Source organism: Lissotriton vulgaris, chromosome 9 (genome assembly GCF_964263255.1).
Source record: "Lissotriton vulgaris chromosome 9, aLisVul1.2, whole genome shotgun sequence".
Lineage (NCBI taxonomy): Eukaryota > Metazoa > Chordata > Amphibia > Caudata > Salamandridae > Lissotriton > Lissotriton vulgaris.
This window is the reverse complement of record NC_141697.1, coordinates 193492703-193506761: the sequence shown is the minus strand read 5'-3', so window position 1 is coordinate 193506761 and position 14059 is coordinate 193492703.

Here is a 14059-nt window from a genome sequence, read left to right as displayed (position 1 = left end):
GTCTATGTACTGGACCAGAACTGACTTCTTGGGCAGTACTAGACTCTCAAGATTACGTTTCAATAACTGGTTAAAGATCGATGGGCTCTCTGTATACCCCTGAGGGATACGACACCATGTTAAGACGCGATCTTCCAGCTTGAAAGCGAAAAGATACTGGCTCTCTTCGTCTAACGGTATCGAAAAGAAAGCCTGACACAAGTCTATCACAGTAAACCATTCAGCTTGGAACGGTATCTGAAACAATATGACTGATGGATTCGGTACCACTGGACAACATGAGACAACAATGTTATTAATCTTTCGAAGATCCTGCACTATTCTGTATTTTCCACTCGGTTTCTGCAAACCCATGATCGGGGAGTTACATGGACTTCCCACGATCTCCTTCAATATTCCCTGCTTAATCATGGATTCGATCACAGGCTTGATCCCTGCAATCGTCTCTGGCGTTAGCTTATACTGTGGTGTTCTTGGATACTCAGCATGGGGTCTAACCAAGATTTTTACCGGTTCCACTCCTTTGATCAATCCAATTTCTTCCCCAGTAAAATCCCATACCTCAGCTGAGACTTTCTCCCTCAAGTCCTGCGGAAGCTCCTCCACTGTTAAGGTAGGATAAAGTTCCACACATTCCCTTGAGTTTACAACTTTAAAATCAGCGTCCTCGTCATTGGTCTGCACTTCTACTCCTTCGGGTGTGCAATGTATCGTGCAATTCAGTTTGCACAGCAAATCTCTCCCTAATAAGCACACAGGACTAGAATCGCAGATCACAAACTGATGTTCGTCACTGTAATTCCCTATCCTTACTGACACTGGTTCGGTCAAGGGATTCGTCATCCTTTTGTTCGCAACTCCTACCACCTGAACCGTTTCTCCTGATATTGGCAGACCTGGGACTACCGCGGATCTCAACGTGGATCGAGTGGCCCCTGTATCCACCAAAAAGGTCGTAGGACATCCCGCTATTTCCGCCTCTACGTATGGTCCTCTCTGATCTACTTCCAAAGCGGCTCCTAGAGTACAATCTTCCTCCCTATTCGCCCGCTGCCCTGTAAGAGGATCAACGTAGTAGCATTCCTCTCCTCCTACAAACAATGGCATCTGTCTGTAGGTCTTCCCTCCGTTTGAGATGCGAGGTGGTTGAGGAAACGGGGCTCGAGGAGTCTGAGTCCCCCCTTTGACAAACCTGCCCTTCGGGACTATGGCTCCCTTAACCACGTTGTTCTGGACCTCTTCCTCCTCCTGCTCAAATTCCCCTGACTCAACATTGTAAGGACACTCGCGTCGCCAGTGTCCCACCTCATTACACTGATGGCATCTCGTCGTCTTTTTCAGTGTCGCGATATCCATTCTCGGTCTCGGTCTTTCTTCCTCGTCTCTGCTCTGATTATTCTGTTTCTTTGCCTGCGTTCCTGTTCCCTGCTGCCGCGGTTTATCCTTTCCAGCAGCTTGCATTTGCACTAGCATTAACTTTTCTTTAAGCTTCTTTGCCTTAGAGTCTATCTCGTCACTACAGTACCTTGCATACCTCAGAATTTCATCTAAAGGCTTGTTCTGCCAACAGATCAGATGCTGCTGGATCATTAGGCATATTTCTGGTCTCAATCCTAAGACAAACTTTGAAACAAACTGTCCTATGTCCTTGGGATCCATCACATCTAACCCGCTGTATTGCTTGAATGCTTTCAGCAATCGCTCGTAAAACTCATGAACTGTCTCTTTTGGCTCTTGGGTAGTTCGATCTATCTTTACCCAGTCTATGTCTTGCACTGGCACTTTCTCTTTTAGCCATGTTATTACTCTCTCGTATTTTTCCATGACTCTGAGTGATGGACCATTCGTCCGAATATTTCTCGGTGGCTCGCAAGTAGGCCATTCAACACTAAGCTTGCACGCCGTCCACAAGTCTCCGGGTACTACGATATCGAACAGTGTGTTCAAATCGATCCACAGTACCTTCGAGATCTTCACGAATCTTTCTACCTGCTTATACCACTCGACGGGGTTATCCCTAAGCTTTGGGAAGGAATTGGTGAATGCCGCCAAATCCCCCCTACTCCAGGGCACATGAACGTAGCTTCCATTCGCGATTTCTCGCAAAGGGAAGGCTTCCATTCGCATCAAGCCTGCGTCCTGGGACTCCTCAAGCACACTCCGTCTGACAGAGCCCTTTCTGGACCATCTTTCCTCCCATCTATCTAGATCTCTCCATATTCTGATACTTACGATCAATTCCCTTATGTGTACTTTCAGCGCGATCGTTCTGCGATCATCCAAATCCTGATCCGTGCAAGTTAGCCTATGGTTACTCTGTAAAGCCTTAGTTCGTGATAGGTCTACCATGTACCTGTTTGCTAAATTAGATAAGTTCTCATGAGCTGACCTCGCCCTCCGAGTAATATCTTTGGATAGAAACAGTATCTCATCTGGTGTATACGAGGCTAATCTCTCTAATGGCACTGTACCATCAATCAATTCATCTAGATCTGCCTTCAAACTCATCACGTCTAGCCGTTTTGCTTTTATTTCAGCTTTCAGCATTTCAGTTCTATGTTCCTCTCTCATATCCCTCTCACCTCCACTGTGCGCCCTACGCCTGAGCACAGGTGAGTTATGAGGAGTCTTCCTTCCATCTCTTCGTTCCCACCCTTCTAGATCCCAAGCCTTTCCATCTCCACGTGGGGTATGGTGGAATAATGCTCCGTCCCCCAACCCTACGTTCCGATTTTTCGGCTCGGTTTCTCCAGATGTGAGATAGGATCCAACGTTCGGTTCTAACTCATTATAACTTGCTTGTTGTCTGGTATCGCTTAATAAAATGAAAGGCCCTCGCCGGTCTTCCGTGTTCCCGTGATCTCTTTCGTGATCACCGGATGCATGGCGAGACGTTTCGCGACTCCCTGAATTCTCATGACTCCTTCCACTATCTCCGGATGCATGTCGAGACGCTTCGCGACTCTCCATGTTTCCGTGACTCCAATGTCTCACATTCTCACCTGGGGCATGGTGTGTGCACCTAAAGGTATTCCGGTACTCCTGTGTCCTATGTTCCCCTTCACTGAAGGTGACGCGAGGCACTTCGCCACACCCTGCACTTCTGTCTTCGCACATTAGCCTATTGCTGTTCTCAGCAGGATAAGTATCTCTTCTGCTCTCTTGGCTTCCTCTCTCCCACTCGGGGCTGCTTTCGCCAGCTCCACAATGAGAGAGAATCCTGTTATCCTGCTCTCTCCACCCGGATCCCGTTTCTAAACTTTTATTCCGAGCCTCTTCGGCAGCGTCCCATTCTCTCAGGTATTCCCTTAATTCCTTATGGGTTTTTGGTTTAGGACCCCTCAAATCCATCGGTCCTCTTCGACCTCCCTGTTCTACCCTGGGACCCGTTGCGGAATCTAATGGGGTACTCCGACTTATTGGTGCTCGTATTTGCCTGTGGGGATTCATTGTGGTATTCCTATTCTCCACTTCTGCTCTTTCACTGTCCCATCGTGCCTGTTCCTCCTGTTGGACCCCTTCTGGGTTATAGATTGACACAATAGGGCCTATGGTGACCGGGACCTGCAAAGCGTCCGGCATTTGGTATGACCTAGCGCATTGCGTCTCCGGAACCTTCTGGACCACAAATCTTCCCACTACTCTCTGTTCAGAACTAGTTTGGGGTATTTCCTCAGTCTTGTTAGCGTCCCACTCGGTTACCGGGATTGACTTATACTCCCCCCACCTAGCTCCGTCTGTTTGCGGTAATATAGGACTCGCAAGTTCACCGCTGTATGGAGGTGGTCTATCTGTTAACAACCTTTCTATTAGATCCTCCTCCGACTCGCTTTCCTCATCATCTTGTTCTAGAGGTTTCCTTTCTCCCGTAGCCTCTATCATGGTGAACAGTTTGTCCGCTTCTATCTTTTGTACCCTCCATTTCTTAGCTTCATCGTCCCATTTAGCATCCTGCACTGCTTTTACCGATCTTCTCACTCTTTCTTGTCGCCTCTTTACACCCCTTTCGTGTGCTGTTCTAAACCACACACCAAGAGCTTCAAATTGTGTTGGCCTAGGTAGAGGTCTCATTGAAAGCATTGTCGCCTTCAGTTGGTTCAACACTTCTAATTTAAATGTTCCAAATCTTGGAAACGCTAGTTCTTTTTGCCCTTCAGTTAGCCTGTGCCACTCGGAAATCCATAATATCGAGTGCAAGCCTACATTTACTGCCATGTGATATGCTGGTGTGCCTTCTGGTGGAGCTTCTTCTCCGGCATATAAATTTCTCCTTTTCTTTTTAAAGATTTTTCCTAAACCCTTAAAACACTTCATTTTGATCACGTATGATATTTCTTACTTATTTGCGTCTTTGATAACAACCACCAATCCCTGTACGACTCTCGCTAATCAGCCTATCCCAGCACGGTTCTACACCAACCGACCAATCTCAGCGCGGCTCTACGCTGACGTCACTTGTCTCTTCCTCAGCAGCTTCTCTCGTTTCTCGACTCGTCTCACGATTTCACATGCGTTTTCATTCATACATTGAAAAATGACTACTTCCGTCCAAGCGATCACTTTTCTCTGACTGTACGGCCACAGTCTAACTGTAATTGCTACCTCAACTGGCACAGTGTCTTTCCTCTTACGGTCGGACACGTGCCTCAACTGATAGGTTACTTACACACAGTAAACGTACGACCAGCGTCCGCTACTCATTCACTCACACATACGCTCCCCCTATCATCGGTCTGTCGGGAAATCAATGGTACCTCATGACCCCCTTTCAATGGTAGACAAATTACTTTAGGTGTTCGATACACCTGAACCACTTAAGTCCTCTGGACATAAGATTTCATCCGGTTGCGCGCGCTCACAACCTTCCCCCAATCATACTACAGGCATTCAACTCCGCTTGACATTACAACACAGGAACAACATAAAACACCGCAATCTTACAACGCATGACCCTTATACTCACTCTCGACCGATTCTGCTGCTTTTCTCTCGACGCACCGTCAGCACCGTCTTCGGCTGCAATTCTTCTTCTGGTCGACGATGACTAGGGACCTTGGGGTAAACTAACCTGGCCTAGGTCGTCTTCCTCAAGAAGATAACCATCATACTCTGCTACCAACTGCGGGGAATGAGATTTTGATATCAATTTATGATTATGATCAAATTAATAATTTATCTCATTCGTCAACTTCGGACCGATTTGTATCTGTCATTGAGTAAAAGACAACCCCGAATAGGTTAGACAAACCCCATTAACTGACGCCACTCTGAAGAACCACTTACAACTGATAAAGTTTAAAAGTTTTATAGGAAGTAATTTTGAATGCAATACAATCCACTCAGGATAAAATCTCAAAGTATACAAAATACAAAATCAATTACAATATCAGCCGCTTAAGCTTCGGTGTGAAGTGGTTCTTTCTGCGTCATCTGCAGTAAGATAAAAAATATCATCAAGTTAATCTGTCCCTACTCTATGCTATGTGACAACCCTACTTCGCAAGTTTCTTCCCTAAAAAGGTGTCAGCAGTTTGACTTCCAAAGAAGTTCAAACTCTCTTAGCCTCTAAAGGAAATCTTAAGTTTCAGAAGCAGTACCCTACCTGCCTACCCATCCGCTCTCTAAGGGTCCTCGGCCTACTGCTCCCTTGCGCTTCTGATCTCTCAGCGCATCTGCTCAAGGCATCTACCTTTCGCCCTTGCTCTGAGCAATTCGTCTCGCTGTTCCTAATCTCCCAATTGCTGCTCCTCATTGCTAATGGTTCTGCTCTCCTCCCCGGGGTGCTGTCCCTAAATACACAATCACAGTGTGGGTGGAACGCCCCTTGACGCCCACCACGGACTTTCCCCGATGATGTCAACTTCCTGCTTCTTCCATTGGTCCACTCCTTGCGTCGTTCGTTAAGTTGACCTTCTTCTTTAGATGTCATCTTCATCATCTCATCGTCGACTTTTATTGATTCTTTCAGATCAGGTATCATACAAATTTAGACAAGGCCTTAACTCTATGTCTCTTAACTTGACCCTGCTAGGTCCTGTGAATGGTCTTGTCAAAACATAGTCTACATTCAAAGTGTTGCTCCTCACGTTCGAGCAATAAGCTTCGTCCGGCATTGTCACCTTAAATCTAACAAGTGCTAGACTTCTCGGCTCTCATGTCCACTTCAAGCTATTTACGACTTTCACAAGCCCTCTAAATTACATTCATTTGACTATGCTCCTTCGAACTCTTGACCAGTTAGGTTACAAACACAAATGACCTAAACTCTTCCAGCATTCCTACAGAAACCTTCTACACAGTACAACCTTTGGCATACATTTATATATCCGTATTTTTAGCAAAAGCCTTAGTTATACTTAAATACATTTTACATCAACTATATGAAATACATTGAATACGACTGCATAGAATATAGCTTATGCATTTTCCTTGGTTACATCTTTATGTGAGGTCTCTTATATATTTATCCACGTTTCTCCGTTTACGTCTTTCCACGTTACATTTCTCGCCGCTTCTCCAATTTAAGGTTACACACGTACATGAATTCTACTGTGCACGTTCGATATTTCCTAAGCATTTCTACACATTTCTATATATATATATCCATCATGTATACGGGTCTTCTAAATCTAATGCATTTTAACGTGTGAATACATTTACATTTCCTATACCATGTTATCACATTCATTGGCTTTTATGCTATAATCGCCAACTTTACATTTCGATGTGCGTTTCATTCCTACGTTTATAACATATACGTCTAGATATGGTTACTATATACTTTGTATTCAAATTGCGCTCTCTCACATTGATTAAGATGGTGGGGAATTACAATACAATACTTTATTTATTTATTTATTTATTACATTTTTATAAAGCGCACACTTTACCCGAAGGTGTCAGAGCACTGTACAATAGAACCAGTTACGTTACATGAGAGAACCGTTACAAAAATGGAACAAACAAAAATAGCAGGCCATAGAATCAAAACAACGCAGGCAAAAGGAACACAATATCAAACAATGCAAGCACAGAATGTACAAACAAAAATATAAATATATAAGACAAATTTACAATGACTAAAAAACTTCCTGGTGGGGTCTGAGAAGGAGGGATTTAGTTCTGAAAGTGTCTTTGGAATAGAAGAGATTTGAGGTCCGCTTTGAAGATCTGGATGGAGGTGATGGCACGGAGCAAAGGAGGAAGCGAGTTCCAGATTTTCACCGCATTACCTGAGAACGATTGCGCCATCAATTTTTCCTTTTTGAAGGAGGGGGGGCTCAAGCAGGAACTTTTCCGCATTCCAAGAAGGTCTTGAGCCTCCAGACAATTTCAGTTTATTCGCCAGATAGCGAGGGGAGGAAGAGTGCAAAGATTTTTGGGTGATGCACGCCATTTTGTAAATAGCTCTTGCCTCGATGGGAAGCCATCTGAGAGAAGACAGGATAGGAGTGATGTGGTCACTACGTTTGGACCCTGTAATGAAGTGGGCTGCTGAATGGAGGACGGATTTGACGGGGGAGAGGTGAGATTTGGGAAGGCCCGTCAGAAGAGAATTACAATAATCCAGTCTAGAGAGAACTAGCGACTGGACCAAGGTTTTTAGGTCATTCTCCGGGAAGAACCGACGAATCCCCCATAGAAGGCGCAGCTGATAACGTGCGCTCTTGGAAATGGAGTTGATGTGTGAGATTAGGTTGAGTCTTTTATCAAGAATAACACCTAAGAATTTAGCGCAGTCAACAATGATCAACTCCAGGATTGAACAGGAAGCAGAGAGAGAGAGCTAGATAAGAGGAGGAATTCCGTTTTGGAGGGATTGAGAATGAGTAGGTGAACTAACATCCAGTTGTGAATAGAGTTGAGAGTAGAGTTGAGTAGTGAGAGATCGTGAGAGGAAGACACCTTGAGGTAGATTTGGGTGTCGTCTGCATAGAGATGGTAGAGGATTCCAGATTTGCTTAGGAGGTTCCCTAATGGTTCAAGATAGAGATTAAACAGAGTGGGAGCAAGGATAGAACCTTGAGGGACGCCTTGACCAACCACCAGTGGAGACGAGAGATTGTTCGCAATCTTGATCATTTGGGATCTGTCTGAGAGGAATGAGGCAAACCAATTTGAGTACTGTGCCTTCCACACCCATTCTCTGTTGAGTGTTAAGGAGGGTGTTGTAATGAACAGTGTCAAAGGCTGCAGAGAGGTCAAGAAGAATCAGAAGGCACGATTCCCCCGAATCGAGTATATGCAGCGCGTCATCGATCACTCGCAACAGGGCTGTTTCAGTGCTGCAATTTTGAATAAAGCCAGACTGGAAAATGTCAAGGAGATTATTGTCCATAATGTGTTGGAAAAGTTGTTTTGCAACACATTTTTGTGTGATCTTTGAAAGAAAAGGGAGATTGGTGATGGGGCAGAAGTTATTAAGGTCATTTGCATCTGCAGAGGTTTTTTTTAGAAGGAGGTTAACCTGTCTTGTTTTGAGGACAACTGGGCGGGATCCTTGACTGAGGAAGAGATTAACTAGCCTGGTCCAATAGGAGAGAGTGTTGGTATAGAAATCAATGGCGATGACACTGGGTATGGGGTCAGAAGAATGGTTGGAGGGTTTGGTTTCGAGGATGCATTTGAGGAGATCATCTTCCGAGATGGCGGCAAAGTTCTGCCAAGTGACTAAGGATTTTCACTCCTTAACGGGGGAGGGGTGGGTGACCTGATCCACCAGAGATTTTACCTTTCGATCAAAGAATATAGCGAACTCAGTTGCTTTCTTTGAAGCATCCTCAGGTTTGATGGTTTGGGGAGAACAATATGGGTTTTTGATGAGGTCGAAAAGTTTTTTGGGTCTGTTTTTAGCTGAATCAAGGAGGGATCTGAAATGTGATGTTTTTTCCTGGAAGATGTGCTTGTGGTATTTGGATCTTGCTGAATGTAAAAGAGAGAGATTGGAGGTGGAAGGAGATTGTCTCCAATGTTTCTCCAAGATTCTAAGGTTTTTCCTTTTGTCATAGAGAGCTTTATTGAACCAAGGAGCTGATGGGGTGTGTCTTTTCCTTTTGCTTTGGAATGGAGCTACCTTGACGATTTCGACTGCAAGGATTGAGAGGCAATGGGGGGTGAGATCGTTGACATCCATATTGGGGTGTAGACTAGGAAGTGAACGCATAGCAGAATCACATAGAGTCCCAAGATCAATGTTTTTTGTATTGCGGAACCAAGTAGAGGCTCTTTTAGGTTGGCCGAGAGTTATAATTTGCAATAGGTGAAAACGGAAGGGAATGAGGAAATGCTCTGACCAGTCTACACGGATGGGGGAGCAGTGGTAAGCTGGTCTGATTTAGAAATAACAAGGTCCAGAATTGAGCCCTTGGCGTGTGTAATCTCCGAGCAGGTTGTACAAGATCGATAGCTGAGAGAAAGGTTGCAAGTTTGTTGGCAGCCGAGTCTTCCATAGAGCCCCAGTGGAGATTGAAATCACCTAGGAAGATCTGCTTGCCGCTTTGTGAATATTGGTCACTAATGAAGTCGATGAGTTCCTCCATGAAGGAAGACCAATTACCAGGCGGGTGGTAGACGGCATGGAACCTGAAGGGTGAACCATGATGAACTTGGAGTTCTAGGGAAAGGCATCAAAAGTGCGAAAGAGGATGGTGGGAAAGGCTTTTGATTCAGAGGGAGTTTCTGAAGATAATCGCAACACCTCCCCCGATCTTGTCTGTTCTGTCGTTTCTGAAGATAGAGTTGTCAGTAGGAATCAAAAGATTAAATGAAGTGTGAGAGGAGTCATTAAACCAGATCTCAGTGAGAAAGAGCATGTTGAGATTGTGCTGGGTGCTGGTGTCAGAGATTTCCAGTTTGTGTTTGGTTGCAGATCTGCAGTTATGGAGCATACAGTGTAGCTCTGACGCAACTGTTTTGGTGATGTGAGTGTCTGGACTGTTAACCCTTTCCTTGCTGCAGTCGGCCATTGGCTGACGGCAGCACTACCTCCCCAGTGCTGCCGTCAGCCAATGGCCGACGCGGCCCCACCCGCGCACGGAAACGCCCGCACCGCAGCAGAATTACCGCCGCGGTTAACGGGTTAAGGGGGATAGGGATTGGATTCTTGAATGAGGGTGCCCCTTGGGGGAAGGCTGGTAAGTTCTGATGGAAGAGATGGAAAATTGAGTAGAATTGTTAGGAGAGGCGAGTGGAGGGGAATTGACGTTGGTAGTCTTGTAGCTAGCCAGTAAGCTGGTGATGTCTGTGAAGGACAGACTGTGGTTGGGTTTCTTGGGGCGCGGGAGCAAGGAACTCCTCAGGAGGTTAATCGGGGAGGGGGATATCTTAGCACATAAGAGTGAAATGGACGCTTCAAGCTGGGAAATGGAAGAGATGACAGAATCAAGTTTAGTTTCCAGAGAGAGGTGAGCTGAGCACGGAGTGAAGGGTGGCTCAATGGTTAAGGGAGGGAGTGGCTTAGGCGAAGGAGGACAGAGGGAAGGGGGGACCGGGGAGAGTGTTGGGGTGTGAGGGTCGAAGGTGGGGGAGGAAGTGAAGTTGGCGAAGGAGGACAGTGGGCTGTGGGGGACTGGGGAGAGAGATGTGATGCAAGGGTCTGAGGGGGGGAAAGATGGTGATAGAAAGGAGTGGATGGAGTTACAGTGATATTTTTACTGGTGTTGAACAGAGGTGAAGAATAGAGATCATACATAGGAGGAGAAAATTGAGAAGTAGACCTGGATTGCGAGAGGAGGAGGGGGGTTATGGGAAGGCCATGGATACGGTGAGATGATAGGAGAAGGGGCTGTACAGGGAGGGGAAGCAGGGAGGTCAAAGGAAGGCCACAGGAATGGGGAGAAGATAGAGGGTGCAGGCCAGGTACCATTGGTAATGAAAGGTGAATGTAGGGGTGCAGGCCCTAGGCAGAGTGGGGAGGCTTGAGCTAAATGAAAGTTGTGGGAGGGGTGAAGGACTGTGCGGTCAAAGGGAGGGAAGAGGGAGGAATTACTAAGAGGGGAAACAGGGTTGTGAAGCATAGGGGGGAGTGTAAGTTGTGGAGAGATGGGAGGTGTAAGGTCAGTGGGAGGAAAGATGATGGAATTACAAATAGGGGAGTCAGGGATGTGAGATATAGGAGGGGGTAGTGAAGGTTGTAGAGAGATGGGAGGTGTAAGAACAGAATCAAAGGTACGAGGAAAGGTGAAGAGCGGAAAGGGGTGAGGAGAAAAGGGGAGGGAGGGTAAGGCGAGTTGATTGGTAGTTCAGGTTGTAAGAAATGTGGATTAAATTGGGGGGAAATGGGTAGGAATAGGGAAATTAGGGGGCGAGAGAAGGGAGTGGAATAATGGAAAGATGCAGGATGTAGAGGTGAAGTGGGGTATAAAGCAGACAAGGTAAGGGTGAGGTCCGGTTGGGAAGGGGGCAGAATGGGAGGGGAGGGAACAAGAGAAGGTCCTGGGAGAGCGGTCTGAAGGAATGTGTGGAGGTCAGGGGGGAGAAAGGGAGAAAGCAGACAAGTTAGAAGAAGAAGAGGAAGAATATAGAGAGATAGTAGTCACAGGGGTGGGACGAAGGGAGTGGAAGAAGTGGTCAAAGAGAGAGAGACAGGAGTCTGAAGCTTGGATCATGACAGTGCCATTGTTATCAAGTGTAATGGTGAGAGAGCCAATAAAGCAAGCGGAGGGATACATTTTTAACCGCTTCTCATGCGGGAAGGAAGAGCAGGAGGAGACGTTGAAGGAATTAAAGAAGTTGGAGGACCAGGAAGGGATGTCATGAGTGAAGAAAATGAAGTCATTTTTGATCTTCCCTAGGCACCCATTATGGAATTGGTCAAAAAAGAGGGAATCTGGAAATTGTTCAATGGTGTTATGCTTGAACCGTTTTGCTGCTGCTTTGGACAGATAAGGGGATACATGACTTTGAAGCAGTTGATTCCAGACTTAATTCAACTGGAAGCCATGATAAGGAGATAAGGTGAAGATGTGGTGTGGTGGATAGAAAAAGGGGCCACTAGGGTAGTGATAGCGCACAGAAGTAAAATAAGAGGGGTGCGCATATTCCCGAAATCAAGTGAGAATAAAACTAATAGGAGAGAGGTCATATCAGGACCAAAGGGAGATACCTAACAAGGCTAAAACAGGCAGAAATGTAGAGGGGAGAAGCAGCATTATATCATGTGTGCATACCTCTTCTATTTCTAATAGTGGAAGAGGAAGCACCAAAAGGGTTGCCCAATCCAAGATGGCCACCAGAGATTGAAAGAACATTCCTCTTTCTGTTTCCAGGCCCACTTTGTCATGAGTGCATACCTCTTCTATTTCTGATAATGAAAGAGGAAGCACAAAATGGATGCCAGTCCTTGGTTGGTAATGGAGAGGATTGCTTAGAAATCAGCCATTTTGATGGTGTTGAGATGATGATACCAACCGAGTTTTATTTTCGGGTACACAGCTGTGTAGCCCCAAGACACTGCCTGTATTCCTCGCATCCCTGCCGAAATTACAGGGTACTTCTGAGATCTGTGGTGGCAGTTACTAACTAGGTGAACAAGGCCTCCCGCTGAATTGAGGCGTGCAAGCAATTTTGTGCCCCAATTAAAGTTTCATCAGCGCTTCTCTAAATTTTGTCGGGGGGTTTCCGCGCTCCACCCGCTCAAGGGAACAGTTTAGGGCATCGCCAAGTTATTGTACCACTTTGCGGTTCCTCATTGGCGCTGCGCGCCGTTAAGCAGAAGATGATCACGAGAGGGGCCCCACCAAGTTCTCCGACGCAGGCCACCCCTCACTCACCTTTTAGCGATTGCGGGAAGTGGGCGCTCTTGTTGCGGGTCTGATCAACTCTTGTCCCTTCGATCTAAATGGATCCCCCAAACCGCCCTGCTGTCGAGCTCCTAGGGCGGGGGCGGCTGCTCGCACCTCAGATCTCGGGATCCAGCTCTTGCGCTAGACGGGCAACCACTGCGGCGTCTCCAGCCTCGGGAGACTCCAGCTCCATTCTACCGGGGCTCTGCCCAGGCGCTCCACAGGCCTCTGCGCACGTTTGGCACTCAAGACTTCCTCGCCGTGTAGCCCGGCGTTCTCCGGGCAGAGGCCGTCACATCTGCCACATAATGCGTGGTCGGCTCTTGCTCAGCCCCTTCGTGCCTCGTACCATCCAGGGAGCAGCTAGAACTGACGCGGACTTCCCTGACCCTGAGGAGCCCGTGGGCCGCTGCTCTACGGCCCCTCCTCAGCTCCAGGTTGACCTTGAAGCAGCGGTGTGGGCAAGACGAAGCGAAGGCACCCCACCATTTCCCATTACCACCTTGCCAAGCAGATGCAACCAGGATGCAGCCAAAATGTTCAACTCAAGAATCACTCGTATACTGTGATACTCTTCTACTGCAGACTAAGCGAACCAGCTGCCAGCACCAGCGCCGCGTGCAATCTGGTCACTCCTTTCTTCCACTTCAACTCCACTCATGATCTGGCAACACTCAGACTGTCACTGCACAGTGTTCTCCTGAGACGGACGCCTTTCATTCCTAACCCCAGCTCGGAGTCTCCAATGAGGGCGCATTGCACCGTGTTCTCCTGAGATGGGTTCCTTTCATTCCGTACCCCAGCTCAGAGTCTCCAATGAGGGCGCGTTGCACGGAGGGCTCCGCGGCGACGGAGAGATGGTCCAGTCTCCTGACCGGTGGTGCCAGTGGGCTAACCGCAAAGCTTGCCAGTTGGGTGCACAAGTGCGCCAATAGCGTAGATGGGTAAATTGCCCTGCCTGATCACTTGGAGACCCACTTACTGAGCCAGCTCAGGAAAGCCTCTTAGCTCATGCAGGGCACCTCCGCCTCTCAACTCTCGCCCAGATAATTAGAGGGACCTCTCTGTATACCCCTACGGCCCCCACAGCCGGCTCCCGCACTCACTGTTGGCTAGTGCACAGGCAGAGAAGGCCGGAGGCTGTAGTTCGAAGTAGTTTGGTATGGAAGACTGATATGTACACCTCAAAGAATTGGCTTCTTCCTCATGTTAGTGGAACATGGTTTGCCAGTACCATGTATTTGTATTTCTTGGTGTGTTTTTTTTTTCCTTTTTTA